This window comes from Alligator mississippiensis, chromosome 2, assembly GCF_030867095.1.
Source record: "Alligator mississippiensis isolate rAllMis1 chromosome 2, rAllMis1, whole genome shotgun sequence".
NCBI classification, from domain to species: Eukaryota; Metazoa; Chordata; order Crocodylia; family Alligatoridae; genus Alligator; species Alligator mississippiensis.
The window spans coordinates 227,141,020-227,163,951 of NC_081825.1; the positions used below are offsets into that span (position 1 = coordinate 227,141,020).

The following is a 22,932-nucleotide window of genomic DNA, read 5'->3' on the forward strand; positions in this document are numbered from 1 at the left end:
ATACAGTTCCACCTCTTTTAAATACGGAAAAACAATCAGTTACACATTTTTCTAGCTCAGTATTTCTTAACCTATTTTTAGACTCAAGACACCCCTTGTGAGACTCAAGGCACCCCCTCAGAAAGTTCCAGCTCTTTGTTTTCTCTCATTTTTGACTACAGAAAAATTATAGAGCACGTTTTCTGTTGCAAATAATTCAGAAAGACTTCAGCAGGGCAGAATGGGTTTAACACTCTGGACTTTTATTTGAAATTTCTGGGTTTATCTTGTGAAGCATGATTGCACACCTAACAGTGCTAACATTGCAAGGTACCCTGCATCACCCTTGAAAGGATCTCAAGGCACCTCAGGGTGCTGTGGCTCCCTAAATAAGAATTTAAAGAAAGCTAACAAAAAAAACAACAACAGCAAAACCCAAAACACCTTGAGAAGGTGCTTGGACTGTTGGACTACAACCTCCTCCCATCAGTGGTCTCCAAACAAACTGTGCCACAAACCTCCTAGCTGCCCTGGAAAGACAGATGGAGTTGAGGGACATTCCCCTGGGTCCTGGGATAACACTCATCTCTGTAGTCAGATAAAATTAAGTTAGGCCAAGTTAGACCAGATCCTCGGCTGGCATAACTTGGCTTAGTTAATTGAAGTCAATTTACTACATCAGTGGGGTTCCAACAGTATGTTCCACTGAAGGATTTGGATCAAAGTAGCGGTTGATAGTAAAAGCCAACAGTGGAAATCTCTGGAGATAGAGCCAAGACAAAAATAGACTGTGAACAGATGAGAGTAGCTCCCAAGTTTTGTATGGACTGAACCGCATAACCAGATCCAGAGATGAAGCTGAGGTCTGCAGCTTTACAGTCAACAGTGCATATGGTGACCTGCTTGTATTTCACCACAACCCAAATCTCAATTGTCAGAGGCCTAAATTGCAGCCAGTGATGGAGAGATCTTTAGAGCAAGAAACTAAATGAAAGGCAGACAGCACTAGCAAAGCCCAGCACAAAGATTTGTTATAAAACCAGGGAAAGGAGTCACTTAAGCCTGTAGTACCTTTACTGTGCATGGCCACTAGCATCAAGGACCCATTGCTTTGAAGAACCATGATATATGGAGCTATTCCCTATGGGTAAAATTCTGTCCATGCAGGAGGCCATCATAAGGCCTACACAGTACCTAAGTCTCACTCAAGCTATATGTTGAAGGCATCAATGCCTCTACACCCAAGTCATACATGGACACTGCACTGGTCCTCAAGCCCCTAGTATTATATTCTGTGCTTCATTGCAGTACTCTGGACAGAGATTTTTGCAAGTACAGGTACTCCTCACTTAATGTTGTCCCGGTTAATGTTGTTTCGTTATTATGTCACTGATCTATTAGAGAATATACTCATTTAAAGTTGTGCAACATTCAGTTATAACATTGCTTGGCTGCCACCTGCTAATAGGCAACTACTGTGACGTAACTGGATTCGCTTTACATTGTTTCGCTTAAAGTTGCATCTTTCAAGAACATAACTATGACGTTAAGCAAGGAGTAACTGTACCACCTATAACCAAAGATCATTAACAAATAAGCCAGCAGTTATGTCCCTTTTCTGTCCCTCTTATGCCTGTTTAATTCACTAGGAAACTTGGTGGAGTCTGGTTTGTAATAAGCATGCAGCCTAGTATATATTTTCTGTAATGTTCCTATTGTTAAATGTTGCTAGCAACAAGAAAACTTTCCCTCTGTTTGATGTAATGCTGCCTAGGGACAATAGTGTATGTCACACCCCAGGCAGCTCTCCTCAGCCCTGGAGTTTGGACAGGATTGCTGCTACCCACGCACATATTTACCTAAGTTAGATACCACATTAATATTAATGCCATCCCCAGACCTGTTCAAAGGGAATCAAACGAGGAAGAACACTGCTGCTTGAAGCCTGTGAAGCATTAGCTTGACCTTTTGCGCAAGTGTGCAAAAACCACAGCAGTTAAAAAACAGTAGGCAATTGCTGTGTCAATATAGAATTTAATACAACCTGAGTAAAGCTGGTAATTTCTTCTCCTGAGGAAATGCAGGGTCCAGTGTTCACATCTCCATTGAAGGATTCTTTATACAATTTTTTTAACTCTAAACTAGCCATGGTGTTTTCCCCTTGCCTTTCCCATTTGCAAAGGGAAATGGTCATTCTGAGGTCAGTTCCACAGGTTACTGCAACATCCTCACCTCCTAACCCCGTGGCTGTGATACTCCAGCACACTGCAGAGACGCCCACTGCCTTATCCATTAGCAAGCATGCCCAACTGCACTCTTACAGTAAGCCCACACTTCCCCTTATCACATGGTGATTCACATATGCTTCTCCAAGATGCTTAGTGCTAGCAACTCATTTGGATTGGAACCAGGATTTTGTAAGGGACACGTAACAGCCTTAAATTTTTTACTATAAGCCTCAGCAACTTTCCCTATCATTCAGGCCGCTCACTGGCACCATCTTCTGTGGTATGAAAGTGCATCTCAGGAAGCTACAGGACCCTGCATACAGTACAGCCAGGCCCTTGGATCCTGAGGCACCCTGTGAGCTTTCATCTCTGAGACCTGCAGCTCTTTATGCAAAATGAGAGTGCTCTTGCTTGCCCACTTAACCATAAAAGCCACCGGGTCATTTCTCTTGGAGGTAGCACTAGTCAGTCATTGTCTCCCATGTGAACTGCAGGGGGGACAGTCAGGCTCTGGATGGCTCCCAAGAAATCCCAAAAGCCCCAGTGAAATTCAGATGTCATCCACTGGGTTCTTGTGCTGGTCCACTCATGCTCTGAAATTCAAATTTATTACCATCTTATGCTTCTCTGATTCACTAACCAAGTGAAGTGAGGAGGAGCTGCTCTCCTCTCCTCCACACAGGGCTGGGCTGGAAGTACCAGACCCAGCTGCAACAGTTAGTTGGTGAAAGTGCATTTCCCTTTTAAACCTCTCAGCTTTGGGTCATGTCTGCAACAGGAATACCACATCAAAGTTGTGTCATTTCCCTGTGAACTGCTGCTTCTGCTCTAAGGAGGTACCTGATTGAACTAAAGAGAAGCTGAGAAAAGCAGGCAGATGCCATAATGAGGAACCCTCTCTGCAGCTCCCAGCTCCATCTCAGTACTCCTCCTTTGTGCACAGCTTCATTACATGACTCATGGCTCAAACGTGAGCTGGGTTCTGGTTAGAAACCCAGGAAGGAGGTAGCTAGCTAAAGGATGTGTGGTAGCACTAGGTTAAAGCCTTACACTTGCCAAGTGGGTGCGTGAGAATCCCAGGCTTGTGTGCAGATGCAGAAAATACCTATCCAGACCCAGCCAACCCATCTTCCACCCAGGCAGGGCAGTTGGTTCCTGTTTTCTGTCAGACTGTGTCCAGACTAGGTGTAGATGATATCAGCAATGGGCTTCTCTGCCTCTTCTCTTAGGTGATGGCTCTTCAGTCCAACAGACAGACTACTTGGAAGGTTTAGATTCACCACCATCTGCCTTTCCTTTTGATGGCTTTCCATCCCCTCCCTTCGCAACTGAATGTTATTCTCATCAGCTGTCTGCTGATTCTTTCCTCCCGCACCAGCAGAGGGCTGTCTGAAGTGGACTGCAGGAAGATCAAAGGTAGGGGCAGCACATAAAGAATCCCAGGAAAGCAGCAGGAGCAAGGAAGACTAATCACATGGTATGACTGGTCAGAGCCTAATCGAAGCACAGGCCTGGGTTTCCTGAGAGAGAAAGAGTTTCTTAAGCAACCACACATGTTGCGAGAGCATAAGATGAGCAAGTGAAACCTTGACTCTTTAAATTTCCTTTCCCATTAGTTCCTCAGATCATTGCTCAGCCCTGGTTTTTTACTGTCCCACAGGGCCAGAGCATCCTAGGCTCCAAACAGCTCTCCCCATCCCCCAAAGCAGCACACCCAGCCTGCTATATTCAATAGCCACTGTTGCACAGAGGCAGAGCCAAGATGAAGCATTACTAAAGAAGCAAGAGCCCATTTCTCAAGGAGGAGCCAGGGAGTGAGGAGATTCAGGCTGCAGGATGAGAGGGCTCTGTTCTCTGATGGCCAAGCTAATAGCCCATATTAAATTATGGGCTGGGTTTTTTTTATAAGCTGTCTCTTTAGATTTATCAGCATAATTCCTGATACTGCCTTGTCAGGGATCATTACCATAATCTCTCTCCTGTATCTGTCAGGAAATAATGGGGAAAGCAAGGGGCTGACCCAGGAGGAGGAGAGGGAAGCCAAGGCTGGAGAGGAGCACTGGACCTATGTTAGACTTAGTTACAACTAGACCTCTAAGCCAGGGAGGGCTCCATTGCCTCACTCCTCTTCTTCTGAAGGACTAGATCAATATGCATGAAGCCCCAGGAGAGTGTGTGTAAGCAGGCTGCTCTATGGGATTTTCTACTACAAAGGAGCCTAGGGGACTTTGCAAGCTGAAATGTAGCCAGTGAAACAGGAGCGGGAGATCTGGGTCCGTGGACTGCAAAGGTGAAGCTAGCCCCTTGATGAACATACCACTTCTTCCAGGCCCTAGCTACAGACCATAGCCATGAAACCCCAGCCCATCCACCCATCCAGGCCCTGATGTTGCCCCCCATATTTATTTCTAAGGTGAATTTTCCATGAAGAACCAGATCAAAGTGACTGAAGTGAAGCAGACTTGTGGGGACTAGGTGTCAACAGAAGAGGTGCTCCTGGGAAAGGGAGTCCTTTGGCATTGTGCATAGTGCCATTGTACCTCTCTCACTCTCTGTCTCATACACACACAGATATGTGCACACACACTCACTCACCACAAGTACTCTTTTAATCCTTTCCCTGCTTCATAATAAAACTAAAGAGGACAGTAGGGGTAATGAAATGCATCAAATAAGTTAAAGGGCCAGTGAGCTACTGCTTAGCCATGAAGACCAGGACAAATAATCCTCCAGCAAAGTCAAAAAGCTCCCCACTTCACAGCAGACTAAGGGAAAAGACAGTCATTCCTTTAATCTTTCCCCAGATGCAGCCTGCAGCCCCAAGCCAGATGGGAAGGCATTTTCACCTTTTCAGCAAAGCAACAGCAGGTACCCATGTGGGGTGACACAAACACGCTGGCATCCTCCAGCCATGACCCCTGTGAAGCAAGCAGGAGTTGGGGTTGCCCTACTAAAGGAGTGGAAGCCCATTTGTCTGATACAAACTGTGCATTTGGGACAGAACCCAGGGCGGGGGGGCTCGATCCTCAAAGGGAGAAACTGCTGCTTTCCTGGGCTCTCCCAAGAGCTCCAAACACCCTTCAGCCTCTCATCCCTTTGTTGGGAGCTCAAACTCCTGCCAATTGAGCCCTGGCTATGTGGAGACTAGGGGGCAGCTACTATCAACTCCAGTCCCAGCCTTGCCCATCAACTGGCTCTTGAAAGAACAGGGCAGTATTAGTGGATGAGGGGAGACCACCCAGTTACTGCAACCCCCATCAGGGGGTGCTTAAGAGAAAAAGGCAGGAGACTTGCCTGAGGAACTTGCCATCATCTAGTCCTGCACTCACTTAGCAAGGGATTCTGTAATGGCAGGGGCAGCAGTCTGTTTGTGAGGAGGGTCTCCACCCAGGAGACCACTCCACCCAGCCTCTGCTCCCCAGGGCTGCCCTGCGGTACAGTGAAAGAGCTGTGGTTGCTGGAGATGCTGTCAGCAACCTCAGCCCCAGGCTCTTTTCCTGCAGTGGGGAGCTGAGCCTTACAGCACAGAAGCACTAGCCAAAGGCAGGAGCAGGGGGAGAGGGTGAGATACCCCCATCTCAGGTTCTCTGGCAGGGGGCACTGTGCCTCACAAGGTAGCAAACAGCACAGCTGTGGAGGCTGCCAGCCATTAAGATCTCTCTGAAGATTTCATTGGGAAGGAATCATTTTAAAAATAGAGGAAAGAAAAATCCTGAGGATCCGGTGAAGTTGGAAGTTGGAAGCCTCTGTTTTGGCATCAATCCCTCACCTCCCCTTAATTCCCAGTAATTGCATCATTTATTTAAATAAGGCTCAGAGCAGAGAGTGTAGCGAGCAGAGGAGTGGAGTTCGGGGGGTGGCGGGGAGAGAGAGGAGCCTCACCCAGTCCCCAGCTTTTGTTATTTTTTAATGTCATGCAAAGAGATGATATCTATGTTTGGTTCTTTAAAGCTACAAGTCTTTCCCCCCACCACTCACCCCAACACACACGCTGTTCCCTGCTCCTAATTACAACAGCTGCAGTCAGACAACACTGTTCTTCGCCCTGCACAGCTGGACCCATGCCAGGCCCAGAGACAGGGAATTGGTTTCATAGTCCCGCTTTTTCTGTTTATAAACACTTACTTGGCAGGATGCAAGGCACAGGCTGTTTTGTTCCCCATCCTTTCACTAATGGGCTTGCACAGAGGCCATCTTGCTCAGATGAGTGCCAGGCCATGGCCCCACCTGGGTGGCTGCTGGCACCAGATGTTGCCTGTGTCACAGCAGGAGGAAGGGAGGTGGCTTCACAGCCCTGTTGGAAGTGGTATCAACTACACTTGCTGCTGGTTAGAGAAGTGCACAGCTCAGCAGGTCTGTTCCCCAGAATCACCCAGGCAAGGAGCTCACAGCTACCTACTCTGCTAACAGAAACCAGGACTGCTAATCTGCAGTCTGCTTCTGGGCCAGCCAGTGGGAATGGGAGAAAAAACCTGCCTGGGCCCCCTTTCACAGGGCCCAGGAAGGGAGGGAAGGGCATAACATCAGGTCCTTTTCTCTGCTCCGAGCAGGAAGCTGAGGTCTCCAGCAACTCTCAGTTCTCCAATGCCTTACAATATAACTGGAAGCAGTACAGGAGGAGCTTGAGTCACACCCTACACAACTCCCATGCTTCAGATTGCCCCGTACCGCCACTTGCCCTGAGCTCATGGTAACAAACCTTCTTATGAGCCGGTCTAGGTGAGCCCTTCTCCCTGCAAGAGACTCTGTGGAGCCAGAAATGCCAACCAAAGCCCCTTTGCCCCATCTACACAGGAGATCATAGGGTCCAAGCAGCAGCAACCCAGGACCCCATACCCTGTAGCCCAAGACACACATGCTGCTGTCTGAGAAGCATTCCCTAGGTTCCTTGCTTTCTCCTCCCCAAAGCCAACTTCCCCCTAAGTGGGGCTGCAGGCTGCAATGCTGCCTGTCAAAGGATAGACTGTCCTAAGGCAGAACAAATTTTCGTGAGAGCCAGGTCAAATCTGAGACCTTCTTGCAAACCCAGGGGGAGCAACCTCTCTGGTGTTGTCCACCGCTTCAGGCAGCACCTCACAGCTGGAGAGGAGTTCATGGTTGGGCACACTTGACAGCCCCAGCTGTGCTCAGAGTGAATGCTCCAGGAAATCTTGGCAATCAGAGCTAAGGAATATGCAGTCATACCCATTCCCAGCCAGTGCGGGATCTCCAGCCAGTGCCTGTGCTTTCCCCAGTCAAATTTCAAGTGATGGGTTTGATGGTCATTTGAAATTTGAGTGCCCCTCCCAAAGCTGGCTCATTCCCAGCCCCACCCACCTTACAGCCAGGAATGTGCTCCTGCTGAGGATCCTACATCTTCCTGCTCCTAAACCCCACGTCCTAGCTTTAACATTATTTCTGCAACCCCATGCTTCCCACATGGCAAGTCCTCCCTTTGCTTGGTGTCTGTGCCCTTTCCATGACCACAGGCATCTCTCATATCTTCCCTTAGTAATCTCTTAGCCAAGCTATACATACTTAGTGCTTTTAATCTTCCCTCATAAATCAATCCCTTCAGTTGTTCATCATTTGTGTTGCTCATCTCTGAACTCCCTCCAGTTTGCCGACATCTGTCAGGTATTGGTTTCCCTGGCTTTGAAATGGGAGCTGCAGGCGCTTTGATAAATGGATTGAAAGATTGTTTAGTTTCACTCTCGTTATTGTAAAGTGCCTCCCTCTCTGCTGCTGAAATGCTGCTCAGTAACTTTTAGGAGCAATACGCAGCAGTGCATCACAGCCGAGATCCCCTGCAGCATCTGTACCACAGGGGTCAACATTTCCTCTTCTCCCCACAACAAGGAAAGCTCAGCACCAGCATACGAGGCTGTCCCTGCTGACCCCAGTGGCCTGTGCAGGCCAAGACAAAGCAGCATTTAGGAAAAATGTATCTCAGAAATGAAGGTTGTGCCCGATTTGGAACTGGCAAGGAGAGCTTTACAAGCAGAGGCTTTAGACAGCACACAGCCCACAGCCCACAGCAAACAGGCTGCCTAGCTCTGGATGGAAAGATCTGTGCAGGGCTCAGTAGAGTCCCCTGTCAGGTCAGAGGAGGGTGAAGCCATGAGGCTGAGAATGTGCCTGGCCACAAGAAACTCCAGCAGAGTCCGGGAAGCATCCGTCCCAGCACATGATGCCAACTCAAGGTGGAGTTGCTAATGGAAGGTGTCCGGGTATGTCACTTTGCATCGCTCAGACGGTCCTTAAGCATCTTCAGCCAACCCACTAATGAGCACGGAGCAAACCACAGATGACAGCACAAAGTGCCTGCTCTGCCTCCCAGTTGTGTGAGGGAATCCACTGTATTTGCTTGCATCCACACCCTCTGACAGCTCTATGGGGCTGGGGAAAGAACAACCCCCAGAAACCAGCACCAAAAGGTGCTGAGCCATTAGGCTCCAACAGCACCAGAGGTAGGGAGATGGGCTCAGCCCACAGGCAGGAAAGGACCAATCCTGCCTAGTGTGTGGCTCTTCCCTCCCCACCCCAGCACTATGCATTTCTCAGGGTCCACTCAGCACCTCCAACAAAACAAGGAATGTCCTTTAACTCTTGTACAACTTGTTGGAGTGGGGACAGCCAGCTATTATACCACTGGATGCTGTTTAGCACATCTAGGCCTGACCTGGCTGAGTCCTTCAGGTCCTGCTGCAGTAGACATGGTCACTAATAGCCACAACTAAGAGAAAATATATTGCTCCAGGCCATTTGCCCCAGCTGCTGCCTGATTCATCTGCGCCTGCAGAGGGTGCCAGGAAGCCATACATCAAGATAAGCCTGCCCCAGGCCCTGCTGTTGGCACATGGATGGGACTATTGTGGTATCTGTTGAGCACCACACAAACACATCATGGGCTTGCCCTATCCTGAAGAGCTTACACTGTGCAGCAGGGTGGCATCACAAGGGGCACTGCTATAGTGAGATGACCATGCTACACAGCCCCAGGGGCTGTCGTGCCATGTGACTCGGGGACCAGCTGCAATTGGCCAGAGCAAGGCTCATGCTGAAAGGAGTGGCCCAGTGGGATGGGGCTATCAGCACAGTGCTTGGTGCAGAGGTTATCATTACACAGGTAAGCCCTATTTGGCATGGAGATTTCACTGGAGTGGTGTCAGATTAATGCCTATATAATTGAACCAGGAGACTCTTCATTAGGTCTCTGTCTTGTGCAACCGTGCAGAGAGCAGGGAGCTCAACTGAGCCTCTAAAGCTGCTATCTGTCTGACACAGCTCCATGAGCATTGGCTGCTCCCCAGACAGCAGTGGCTTCTAAACGCCAGTACACAGAGCTGTCACTGCTGGCAGCAAACCTGGCTCCAGGAGCTTAGCTGGGCTTTGGTGATAGGGTCCCTTGATGGAGAACAGAGTTCCCTTAGTGGGGAATGAATATGGCAGGATCAGGGAACAGGGAAGCCTATTCAGCCTTCTTTGCCAATTCTCTCTTCCACCCTGCCTCTGCCTGGTCCACTAGGCTAGCCTGCCACTCTGCCCACAGGCCTCTGGCTTGAGCTAACTAGTGTGTGCCCAGTTTGCAGGACTGAGGTGTGACTCTAACTCCCCGTGTTTGACGGGGTCAGTCACTATGCTGATGGCCTTTTGGGTAATGGCCTTGGAAGGGCCCACAGTCTCCCCATTCCCGCAGTTTCCACACTGCAAGAGCGAGCTGTGCTCAGCAGCAGAAGCGTACAAGCCATCCCTACATGATGGTACCAAAGGAACCGGACTCAGAGGGAGACTGGCCCAGACTGGACCGGGTGCTCCCTGCGTGCTGGGCTGCACCAGGTTCCAGCCTAGAGAACGGCTGGTTAGCAAGGGGGCAATGGCACTGAGTTCCTAGGGTCCAAGAATTTGTTCAGGATCAGAGGGAGGAGCAGGAGCTGTCCCCAAGTTTGAAGTGATTGATTTGAGGAGCAGAGCCACAGAACCAGCCAGTCCAGGAAGGTCAAACTGGCCTTTCCCATTCAGCTGTAGCTTCCTTTCAGCAAGCCCAAAGCCACTGCATTCTGTACCAGCCCAGGAGGCGCTGGGTGTAGCAGCCTCAGCCATGCCTTGCCTTTCCCTGAGTAGGGATGGGGGACCTCAGAGGAGGAGCATTTACTGGAGGTTTGAATAAAAAATGTAAAATGTCCGTGGAAGCTACAGCTCCTCATCCAAAACCTGCCAGCTCCCAAGGGCTTTTCCCAGCATCTCCTTAGGCAGTGGGCCCAAGCAGAGCTTGTACTTCTGTGTGACAGGGACAGGAAGCAGCAGCAACCCAGGACCCCATACCCTGTAGCCCAAGACACACATGCTGCTGTCTGAGAAGCATTCCCTAGGTTCCTTGCTTTCTCCTCCCCAAAGCCAACTTCCCCCTAAGTGGGCCTGCAGGCCTCCCATACCAGAGGCAACATATCCCAAGGGGATGCCCCCTATTCCTTGTGAAGAAATCATCTACTCCCTGGGGTTTGGTGTCAGGGACTGGTCCCAGTGAAGGCAGTTTGTCAGCATCCTTTCCACCATGTGCCCCTGCACCTTCCCGTTCAGCCTGTGCCCAAGTGACACCAGCTTTTTCTTCTGCCTTTTCCTGCTTGCATGGTAGAAAGCAGCTTTGTCACTGTTCGGAGGATATAGACACTTGTATCTGAGAGGCTCGCACACACACATACACATGAACACATGCAGCAGCACCTTGCTTGGCTAGCATTGTGGCCTGAGAGCTGACCCAGAACATTTCATGTGGGTGCTGCCTGGTTGAGCGAGCCTGAAATAGAAACAGGACAGAGAACAAAGGAGACACAAACCAAAATCTCTCCCTGAGCTCAAGGGAGCAGCCAGGCATGGACCCAGACAGCAGGAGGGTAAGAAGGACACTGGCTGAGCTCAGAGGAGAAAGGGGGAAAGGGAGGATGTGGGAATGTGACTGTGAGGAGTAAGGAAGCTTTCCCTCTGACAAAGGCAGCTAAGAGGGGGTGTAGCTGCACAAGGAGGAGGTTAGATGGTGGCCATTTCCCTGGCCCCATCAGAGGAGTAAAATTGCAGATGGTGGACCCAGGTGCAGACAAATTAAGTCAACATTTTCCAAACAGGCTATTACAGTGGGGGTGGGGGTTGGAGGAGCTTTAATTTGTTGGTGCCCAGTGTGAATCCCTTTCCTTACATATGAAATGTGCCCTTTGCAGGCTCATGTTGAATGCCCCTACCATGAGGCCCCAGAATCAGAGGTCCCCCATGGAACATCTCAGACTATGTGACTGCCCCATATGAGATCAGAGCCTGTGGCTGAGCTGGTTACTGAGCATGGGGAGCCCGATTCAATTCTGGTGCCTTCACTTGGAGCTGTGCCTTCCTCTCTGAGATGACAGTGCTGCTCCAAACTGCCTGAACTCCATTTGGTAGCATCTGCTCTGCTTCCAATGGCTTTAAGTGATTGCTGGTATCTCCTGTCCCTGAAGAAGGGTGTCTAGCTGCTGCAGTGGTGGGTGCAGTAGACAAGCCCAGAACTACATGAAGACTGACACTTCTGGCTCATGCAATGAAATACCCCCCAAGATCCCCACAAGAAGGACAATATGTGAAGGATTTATATTGCAACAAGGGAGACTGGGAAATTAGGAAGAACTCTCTTAACTGTGAGGATAGCTGAGCATGAGACAGATCACACCTAGGAAGGTGCTGGAGTCTCAGCCATTGGAAGCATCCCAGTACAGGTTAGACAAATCTTTGTCTGAATGGTTTAGACAGAGAAGATCCTGCCTCAAGCCAAGATCCCTGAGGTCCCTGCCTTCCCATGATCTTGCTTTTTCTGTGATCACATCAATACGGTCAGCCCCAAACAGCCACTCTCAGTGGGAGGGGATATTTGCTCTTCTCAGGTGGCCTTTAATTAGCTGTATGAGGCATTTATATGCATGCCAGAAAAAAATGAGCTCCTTAGTGCTCAGTCAGCGGGCTGTGTGTCCCAGACTGCAGCAGAAGCCATCCCTTGCTCCCTACAGGAAGCTCTTTAGCTTGCGTTTGGGGTCATAGCCTGACCATAGGAAAACATCCAATCCCCAGAACACATCCTGCTACACAAGACGCCGACATGCCAGGATTTCTTATGAGGAAAGCTAATTCTAGAGAAGCAGCAATCGCTGCCAGGAGCCTATCCTCCCCATGCCCCTAGGAGAGAATGGGGAGGACAGGCCCCTGTCCTGGAGGTGGAGAGAGAACTCATTTGCAATGCAACTCAGCCGTTACCATTCTCAGAAGCTAGAGCCAAACCAATTGGGGAGGCCTGGATCTGAACCCAGATGGACTTGCACCATCACAGTGTTAGTACTATTAGGTGGGCAAATATGACTCACCAGATAACCCAGAGATTTCAAACAGAAATCTACTGTGTCTAAACCTTTCTGCCCTGTCCTGGCTTTCCTGAGTTCTTTGCAACAGAAGAATGAGTGAAAATTAAGAGATGGCATTTTCCAAGTCCAATGCCTTAAGTCTAATGAGGTTGAGAGCCATTGAGCTAGAGCCTGCAGCATGGCATCAGCCTTGCTGTTACAAAGAAGGACCAGGAGCAATGGCTGTCAAGTAGCCCTCAGCCACAGGGCATTACAGAACGGTATAGGCAGAGCTCTGGCTAATGTCAAGGGTCGCAGTTCTTGAAGTCCCTGGTGATTCTGTAGCACTGTTAGAGAAGCAGAGCTGTGAGTCACGGAAGGAATGCAATTGGAAGGGTTATCTGGATTTCGGCTGTGTTTCTGCCAGGCCTTGAAGGAGATTTCAGCATTCCGGCTGTTTCCTAAAGGATATGACCTGTTGCAGAGGCAGCTGTCTTCAGTAGCAGCAGCAGCTGTTCTTCAGCCAAATAAACCACTGCCACACGGAGATCTGAATGGTGCCGGATGCAGCACACATGCCTGCCTCTCAGTGGGAGCCTCCCACCGGCTGCAGGGCCTCACGGCAGGGGTCCCTCAGTGCTGTGCCTTCCAGATCAATAAAGGCAGATGTGGTGAAGTGTCACTGCTGCTGCTGAGCTGGGAGTCTCCCAATGACTCCGATGGGTCATACAAACTTTACTCTTATGAAACCCTCTGGGTCATCTGGATGGCCTTAATTAAGGTCGAGCAAGGACTCCTTGCAGCCAGAGAAACCTGATCCAAAACCAAACACTGGAATTGGGTAATCAGGGCAGAAGAGCTCAGGCCAATGGCCAGGAAGGGCCTGGGAGCCCCCTTGAGGCAAGGACAGGTAGGAGAGCTCCCATAGGGCTCTGCCTGCCCCACTCCCCAGCTGCCAGACCCCTCCCTTCTTCCAGGTGACTTCCTGGCAATGAAGTCCTGCCAGGAGAGGAAGCTGAGAACCAGGGGCTAGGGCTCTGTGTTCAGTTCTCATGCAGCTCTAGAGAAAGTGGCAGGAATGGAGGGGAGAGGCTAGAGATGAGGGGAAGAGGGTCCTGATGGGGTGGAGTGCAGCCAGGGTGTGGCTTAAAGACCTCTGGCTCAGATGCAGGTTGCACCAGCACATGTTAAAACTGTCACCCCTGCAAAAGGATCTGTGAGGGCTTCTTTTCATGGGCTAATTCCTGGGCTCCAGCAGTCCAGGAAGCTGCTTTCCCTATTAGGTACTCAGTGCAGGGCTGACTCACTGCCCAAACCTGGCACAGACAAATACTCCTGCTTCTCCCCATAAAAGGCCCCTTACCACCCCTATGAACAGGCAGAAATAGGGAGGAAGGAGCTGCTCCCCTCACATGCTTCCAGGCACATGACATGTATTTGCAGAAGGGTTTGCTGAGCAGGCAGGTCCTAGAAAAATGGGTGGATAAAGCTACTCACACTCTCCAAACAGTCCTCTAGAGATGCAGGGATCGCAAGCCTCATGCCCCCTGTGCCCCTTTAGCATAAGAAGCCATGACAGGTAGGCTGAAGGGCACAGGTGTTTTGCTAGCTGTGAGTGAGGCAGAGTGATTCAGGGCTTGGGGAAAAGAAGCCCTGGGAATAGGCGGGGGGGGCTGGGGGAGGTGAGGGCAAAGCCCTGGGCACAGTGAGGTGAATCAGTGAACCAAGCTAGTTCAAGGAAACCTCCGTGATTGCCACCCACTGCTCCTGTGTGCCAGCAGAGCAGGCACCTGCAGGCGGCGCCTCTGGTGCTGGGCTGGCTCAGGCGGCTTCACGCTGAGATTAAAGTGCACATTTAGTGAGATGAAAAGAAAGCAGAGGAGCAGTGAGAAACAATTGGAATCTAAATAGATTTGAGTTTCACTCAGGCATTGTTGAGCCAGAGCAAAACCAAAGCAAAAAAAAAAGCAAAAAAAGCCAAAACCAAACAAAAAAACCCCAAACCCCCCAAAAGGGAGGGGGTGCCTGTGTAGGCAGAAACTGGATAATACATTATCAGCTGCATTAAAAGGAACTCATTGGAAGAGCCTTCCCCGGAGGAGAGCTAATTCATTCTCTGGCTTATTATATCTTAAAAAAGAGCCTGCTATCTCCCCAGGGAGAAAACATATAGAAGCTGCCAAATCACCTGCATAGGACCAACAGGAAAGGCCAATGCTAGGGGCAGAGGAAGTGGTACTCAGCCTATGCAGGCAGTGTCCTGTTACTCACTCAGACTATGAGTCTGCCCTGGCCCAGCACACAGCCCCAGATGCTCCAAACTCCCACCTTCCATTCATGGGAGTGAAGGGGGATGTACTGATACAAAGTCTACATGGAACAGACCACCCATCCGTCAGCAGCCCACAATACACAAATTTACGTGGATTAGATAGAAATAGGACCACTTACCAATGCCACTTCTACATACTGCCCACTGCATCAAGTGCACATGCCCCTCTGCCAGCAGCAGGCAGAGCTATCTATGCCCAAAGCTCAGACTTGGAGGGGAGGAGATTTGGGTTCTCTTCCTACATCTTCATGTGACCTTTCCCAGGCCCCTCTCCTTCTTAGGACCTCTATTTTCCTATCTGTCAAATGAAGACAAGAGAGAACAGGCCAGAACCTGTCATTCTGCTCCTCTGGGGTATATAGGCTCCTCACATCTGGAACTGGACTTCCTTAGCTCAGAAGTTGTTTGACCCTTGAGAGCAGCAGTGGGTAGACCTTAAGCCAGGCCCCCTACTAGCTATCTTGCTTCTCCCCTGCTGAGCGTGAATGCTGCCGCCAAACCTTCCTGTTCCCATCAATTCCTTTAGCAGCATAGGAGGCAGAGCTCCCAGGAAGAAAAGCCAATTCATCTGATCAGCATAATACAAATAATATGCCTGAGAAAAAAAAGAAGTGAAAAATAAGGTGCAAGAGAAAAACACCTGGAGGGCAGGGGGGCAGGGAGAGAGGGAGGGACAGCAATGCAAGACCCCAAGTGAGATGAGCTCTTAAGTTCAGAGGCTGCCAACTTGCAAGAGAAGGAATGTCCCCTGGATCCCTACAGATCCAGAAGTGCAGGATGCTCACATCTAGGGAGGGAGCAGCTCAAAGAAAAGAGCAGAACTCTTCATATAGCCTGCTGTGACCAGGGCAATGGCAGGAGCAAGAACTGGAGGGAACACAAGGTGACCCTGCATACCCAGCACCAGAAACACCCATCCTGCTAGGAGCATAAACTTGTCTGCTTGGTTGGGACTCAGTCACCTGGGTTTAATCTTCTGCCCAGCTACAGAGCTTCTGTGTGAGACTGGGCAACTCAGGCAATGCCCCTTGTGCCTCAACTTCTTCCTTGTTCAGGCAAAAAGACTGTGTCCTGCCTTGGCCAAGTGCTGAGCATAAAGCCCACTCCTACCTGCGAGACACTTCGCTGTGGCCTTGTTGGTGTGTCCCTAGGGGTTTGTCTCTATAGCCCTGGCACTGCCATGTGGTCAGTACCATGTCCATGTGAGCAAGCTCTCAAGCCACAGAGCAGCACTAAAGCTGTGAATAGTGTAGCTACATTAGTGTGATGCTGGGTGCAGGATGGAGGCAGCTCACATGTGCTGGGTTTGGTGTGCCTCAGCACAACAACAGTTCTATGCTTTGAGCCATAGGGACATATCCTAAGTGGCTGAGTCAAAGACAAGGCTCTCCTCCTCATCTTCTGCAAGCAGCTACATGGCCTTCTCTTGGCTTGTTAGTTTAGCATTACTGATTACCCCACCATCTAGGAGGGAATCCCCTTTTAGATTCACCCTCTGCCACTACCTGGGTGACTTCTCCCTCACAGGAAATTCTTCCAGCCCTACTTTTCAGCTGGTATTTGTTTTTGCCTGGGGTTACCTCTCATGATTTATATATGGCCATTATCACCCTGAAGTAGGGTAACACACACTGCTTTTGCTCCCTGGAACCTCTCTTCAGTTGCCCATTGACAAACTCCTGCTGTTGCCTGATCCAGCTTTGTCTTTGCCTTTCCTTTTGATGGCTGTCATATCACCACTGATATATTCATCACTCTGTTCATCTAGCCTAGCTTCCTGTAGAATCCTACGTGTAGCTCCTGCATAGCACAACCATTTCCAAAGACACTCAGTCACTCTCTAAAGACTTCAGGAGATTAAGACTCCACCAGACTCCTAGGTAAATGGTTCCAATGGAAAACTTGCCTCACTGTTAAAAATCTGCATCGCATTTCTCACCTCCCCTCCTCGCATAGACTAGACGTGTCCAGAGTCACCTTCCAGCCATTTAATCTCACTCCATCTTTGCTTCATTTGTTAAAAAGCCCTGTGCCATCAGAAATCTTCTTTCTGTGGAGGTGCTTAAGGCTGCAGGGAAATCATCTCTGAACCTCTTTGAGATGCAAAATTGTTGGAGATTCTTTAGTCTCTTACTATCAAGAGATGACCAGGACATGGGTGGTCAGGGCTTGAACCTAGAGAATCATGAGACTAGGAGTTAGAAGCAGGGGGATCAGGAGACCAAGGTCTGTAAGGGACTGAGATGTGATCAGTTGCTGAAATAGACCCATGAGCCAGTGGGGTCAAGAGCAGGAGGCAGGGATCCACATTGGAATCACAAGCTGGAGGGTTGGGAGAAGGCACCTGTAGCTGCAAGGGACTGGGACATGGGTGACTGCTGAACTAACACTACATGTCAGGAGTTGGTTGTTAGGAGTCTGAGATCTGGCTTGGAGTCAGGAGCAGGGAGATAGACATGGATTCAGACTCAGGCTGGAGCCAGAAGTCAGGCTCAGAGACATCTGTCCTCTTGAGTAGCCAGAGGAATACTGAGAGGTCAGCTGCTTACATCCATGCAGCCACATCCCTGCAGATATTTGGGGCCAGCTGGGGGTGGTTAGGACACTGGCAGCCAAGCCCAGGCTGGGAATCAGAGCCAGCTGAGAAACTAAAGCCTGCCTGCTGCTCTCACATTCACTGCCAACCTGGTTTTCCAACTCTCCAGTCATTCCTGTAGCTCTTTCCTGAGCCCTTACCAAATCCTCTGCATCTCATGTGGATGAACAAGAGGATAAGAAATGAAAACAAGTCTATGAGTGAGTGAACAGGGACACTGCAGTCTCCTCCCTCTGCAGAAGGCATCTCATCCCTTGGGGAAGGCAAAGAAGAAGACAAACAGCAACTGAATACACATCTCATTTTGAGTGTGGGGGTCTCCACAATGCAGGGTGTGGGCAGAAGTACCTTGCAACATGACCAGAGATGGCAGCAATCCTAAGCAAGAAAGACTCAATGGGAAACGTTATTACTGAGGTTGCTATTGCAACTCCTATTCTCCTATTTTCAAGGCAAGACCCCACAGTGTTCCCTTCATATTATAATACATGGACTTCCCCTTGATGATTTCACTTGTCGGTGTTACTTACACCAGTTCCCAGAGCCCAAAGCTGTTGCTCAGTGGCTAAGTATGGCCAATCTCAACAGTACAGAAGAATGGGCTTCATTTCCTCCTTGAATAATTGTTTTAATTAGGGTTTGCTTTGATGTAGGTGATTAGCACAGGGCTGCTGGCAGAGTTTCCTTGGGAACTTTTGCAGTGGGCAGACAGATAAGTGCAGCCCTTTGTACTGCCATAGCATTTAAACACTTTAATGTCACCCTCCCTAATAGCTGCCAGTCAATCTTCATTAGACCATATGAGTCTCTTCTAATTATGTCTGTGGTTGAACCATCACATGCCGTGGCTCAGGAGGCAGCACATAGGCCTGAACTGTTTCAGCAAGATCAAGTTCATGAGTGAAACCATGATATCTTCCTGACAGAATAACCTTCCTATTCTCTCTCTAATTATCTACACTGTCTTGCCATCAGATGTAATTGCACAAGAGCAGGGTCACACCTATGGGATGCGGGAGGGCTGTAATGGGCACAGCTATAACTTTGCTGTAATTATTTATGTTGCAGCAGCTGGTCCAGATTAGTGTTGCATTGGCCTGCACAAGCAGAGACAGCAAGAATTCCCTGCCCTGAGCAGCAGGCACTCACTATTTGTTTTCAAAGGAAAAGATGCAACAAGTGATACAGGTGTGTGAAATGGGCCCTATTTGATTTGGATTCGGCTCAGATCAGAGACAGTGATTTGATTCGTTGAGTCGGATCACTGTCCCCAATTTGATTTGGCTGAATCCGAATCTCAAGATTCAAAGCTTATTTGGAGAATCAGCGATTTGGCCACACACACAGCTTTAAATGTTTTTTTTTTTTACATACCTCAAGGTACCAGGCACGACTTGTGAATGCTGTGATGGTGGGGTGAATGGAGCATCCTACACAAGCACAGGGTGGCAAACTTGGAAGTATTTCCGGTTCACTTCCAGGTCTGCTGCTGAGCGCACTGGGTAGCCCCCTGCACTCCTGTGGGATGCTTCATCCGCCCCAGCACCAGCATTTACGAGCCACCTGCTACCTAGAGGTATGTAGAAAAAACATTTAAAGCTGTATCTATGTCCAAATTGCCGAATCTCTCGGAATTGATTTGAAGGGTTACGATTCGATTCAGAGAGATTAAAAGATCTCCTGATTTGATTCAGATTTGGAGATTTAGCCACCAAATAGGGCTGAATCTCCACCGAATCAAATCAGGGACTGAAGCTTCGCACAGCCCTAACAAGTGAGTCGAGCAAAGAACAGAAGGAGCTGAGCGTGAGGTTAGGAAGTTCACGGACTAAGGATCTAAACCAAGGGAGGGCCCAACTTTTTAGTGGGCATGCTATAAAATCCCCCCACAGACTCCCCAACAGCCACTCTGATCCCCTTCTCCTGCCTGTTCTGCTTTCTGTTCCTTGCTCTATGCTCCCTGCCTGACCTATCATGCTGCTTCCTTCCCAGTCTGCTACTGTGCCCCAGTTAGCCGCATACGACACACAGAGGCTGCATCTGTCACTTGAGGCATGAATGCTGCAGATCGGCCACCCCTCATACAGACATCTTGATTGTTCCAAATCAGCCAGCAGTTTCACTGATCTGAGTGAGTCAGCTGCCCCTCAGCTGGTATTGTCTGGGTCATTTCTTGGAAGCCTTTAGATCACAGGAAAAGCAAGGCATGGATGGTAGTACTTTAGGGATTACTCTAGTGCAGTGGACCTCAACCTTTTGTGTCCCATGAGCAACAATTCAGAGCCAGTAGCATGCAGTGGGCAACATCATTCTCTGCTTTCCCAACCAATCTCCACTTTAACTTTGTGTTAGTCTCCTGTGGCCCCACGAGCAGTGTCACAGGGTTTCCCAGCATGCCTTGAAGCCCTGGCTTGGGGACCACTGTTCTTAGTATCACACTGGCAGCTGTCCTGTTTCCTGCTGGTCAATCCAAACCAGGTCCATCTTCTCCTCTGGGAATTGCATACCTCCCCTGAACTATTCCCTCTTACATGGTTCTGCTAGCCTTGGTGTTAAATCCAGCACCAAGGAGAGAGGCCATCTCATTTCTAATTGCTCCCCAGTCTGGGAGGAGTTTGGAAAAATCCAGAGAAAACTGTTCTGTTACAGAGCCCCTTTTCCATGAGGGAAAGCTGAGGGCGGGGGGTTCATTTAGCAGAGACAGGAACCCTTACAAGGAAAACTGGAAAAACAGAAGTCAGTGTTGGAAGGTGTATATCAAAATGTATTGGCAGCTCTTATGCTCTGAATTTCAGCAGACGGCCTAGTCAGGATCTGGAGAACATTGTGCTGATAATGGCAACTTGCTTATCCCCAGCTCAGTCTAAAGTCTGCCACAAAAGTAAATAATCTGCAAATTAAAGTTTCCCTGCAATATGGCTGCTTTGCCCTGCACTCTGTTCTGAAGGAGAGATTAGAGCCAATCTGTGATCAGAGCCAGCCCCTGATCCTATCAGGGTATTACTGTATTATTGAACTGGGGATTGAGGAAGCTATTTTAATAGCTATGATCTTATCAGGGGTTAAACTCCAAAAAAGGCCATGACTTCTATTGCTTTCTCTTGCTACCAGCCAGCAATTGCAGGGCTCAGAATTCTTGAGGGGAAAAGTAGTTAATCTCAGCATCAACTTAACCCAGATTTATACACAAGTCATCAGTGGGGGCCAAAAAGCCTATTATTTATCAGGTGCCAGCTGTGTGCTGGCAGCTTTACAAACATCCCAGGAGACTGTTCCTGCCTCTGGGAGCCTGCTTTCCATTTTACAGAAAGAGCTCCCAGGAGGCTGGGGGCAGCTGAGCCAGACACAGGAATTGGCCACCCATTATCTGAACAGCCTATATTTAGCCATCTCATTTTTTCCTGTGACCTGAGAAGTGTCCTCCTCCTCCTCTCTTGTCACCCATCTAATTGCTCACCCTCCAGTGAAGTGAGGGGCATCTGACCAGAGGAGCTTGGCTGGAGCTACTAGCTCCACAGAGGAGCACAGAGCCAAGCAGAAGCCTTTTGTGGCTTGGTGCCAGGTTGGCCCATTCATTCAGTTCAAACAGTGACAAGGAGAAGTCACTGAGCAAGTGGAGGAAAGAATGGTGGTAGCACCTCATCTCTCCTGCATGATGATTTTCCCCCTCAGTCATTGGACCCAGGAGGGCAAAGCCTGGGCACACCTTGCTTGGCACACCCATGCTGAGTAGTGGCTGAAGGAGCCCAGGGCTGGTGGAAAGGGTCAGACATCACTATCCAAACACAGGGGGCCTTTGGCAGGTTAAGGGGAGGGATAGGGACTGACTGGGTTTATTACATTACCCTTCTTTTCCTTGAATGTAGGTGGTGCCTCTTAAAGGGATGAAGACCCCTGGGCTCCTGCAAACTGTCTCTACAAAGGATCCTGGTTCTGTTTCCACAGAGTGGTCCCTCTTAAAGGCTGATACTCTTGCTCATACACCAGACAAGCAATTTGGATGATCAGAAGTGAAAGAAGGCATGAACACAAATCCCCTGTTGCAGCAGGGCCAACCTTTTTTGCAGGGTTCACTTTCAGCTGGCTTTGACCTTTTCCTGGGACTTTCAAGGCCAAGGCAGGTGACATAGATGCACCTTGGGGTGGGCTGTGCTTATTCAGAAGGCTGCCTAGGCAAGAGTCATTACAGAGCAGGAGTGTCAATGCATGACTTCTGGAGCATGACACTTAGAGCCATCCCTACCTCCATCTTGAATATGCAGCCACAAGTGCCACAGACAACAAGTCTTCATGCTCCATGTTGAGGAGAGGAGCCCCAATCCATACTGGGTCACATCCCTGCCTAAGAGATAGAGGCAGCTGCAATTCAAACTCTTTTAAGAAAAATAAAGTGAATCAAGTGCTGCCCTCAGCTAGGAACATCTTGGCTCTTCCATGCTATGCCTTCCTTTATGGGATACCAGCGAGTGTAGGGACCAGACCCAAACCCCAAGTATTGACTTTGTAACAACAACAACAACTTTTGTCCTTTGCGGGTGAAGACAACCACATCCAACAGGGTAAGAAGAGGGAAGAAGAGAGAAAAGAAGTGGGAAAGAAAAAGGGAAAGAGAAAAGGAGAAAGAAGGAAAAGGAGAAAAAAAGGGAAGGGAAGAGAATGAAGTGGTGTGGAGGCTAGGTCATGTGAGTACGTAGGTGACTTAGAAGTCTGATCTTTGGTTTGAACAATCTGCTGCAGCAGGGGCAGCAGAGCAATGAGGACTGGGTACGGGAGGTTTTCACTTTCCTGGCCATGCGTTTCTCCATTGCTTCTGCTGTGGTGTTGCTGTTCAAAGGCCAATGCTTCCTTCTGGATTTAGGACCTCCAGGATGGACAGTCACGAGACTTAGTATACGTATTTCATATTTACATTGAGTGGTCACTACTAGTGGTGCTTTAAATATCAGAGCAGCTCCATCTACCTCATGTGGCACTTGTTATCTTATGTTGCACAGCCTGCTGTGCAATTACCTAGATGGAAGCAGCAGAATGGGACTTGTGATGGTCTCAGAGAGCTGCACACTGTGCATGGGGGGATGGGGTAGGTATTAGACCTCTGATTTAATTGAGTGTACTGCAGAGGCCTGTGTGAGCTGTCCATTACTACAGAGCCTGGGGACCTTACATTTAACCTTAGACTCACTACAGGAGAGCTCACATGGTGAATGTGCAAGTACTGGAGGACTCTGGTTTATCGCAGTATCTAGGCCCAGCAGTAAAATGATACCACCAGTAGGGGCAGACAGGCCTGGTCAGTACCTGGGGCCCTAAGCAGACTCCCCCTTCCCCTCACAGGCAGCAACAAATGGTTTGTGACTCAGCCCTTGTGTCATACTCAGTTCTGCCCAATGCTGCAGTGAGGGGCTTGCCTGTGGCATGGAGGAACCTGAGCCTGAGGTCCCACCTACTTGTGGTCCTTAA

The 22,932-nt window shown here is 49.4% G+C and overlaps 1 long non-coding RNA gene across 1 annotated transcript; it reads left to right on the plus strand.

Moving 5' to 3' along the window:
- Positions 1-2,868: 2,868 nt before the first annotated feature.
- On the plus strand, positions 2,869-7,886 carry LOC109280485 (uncharacterized). The gene is made up of 2 exons (XR_002086818.2): positions 2,869-3,623; positions 4,621-7,886. It is a non-coding gene; the product is annotated as an uncharacterized LOC109280485 (long non-coding RNA).
- Positions 7,887-22,932: the final 15,046 nt, after the last annotated feature.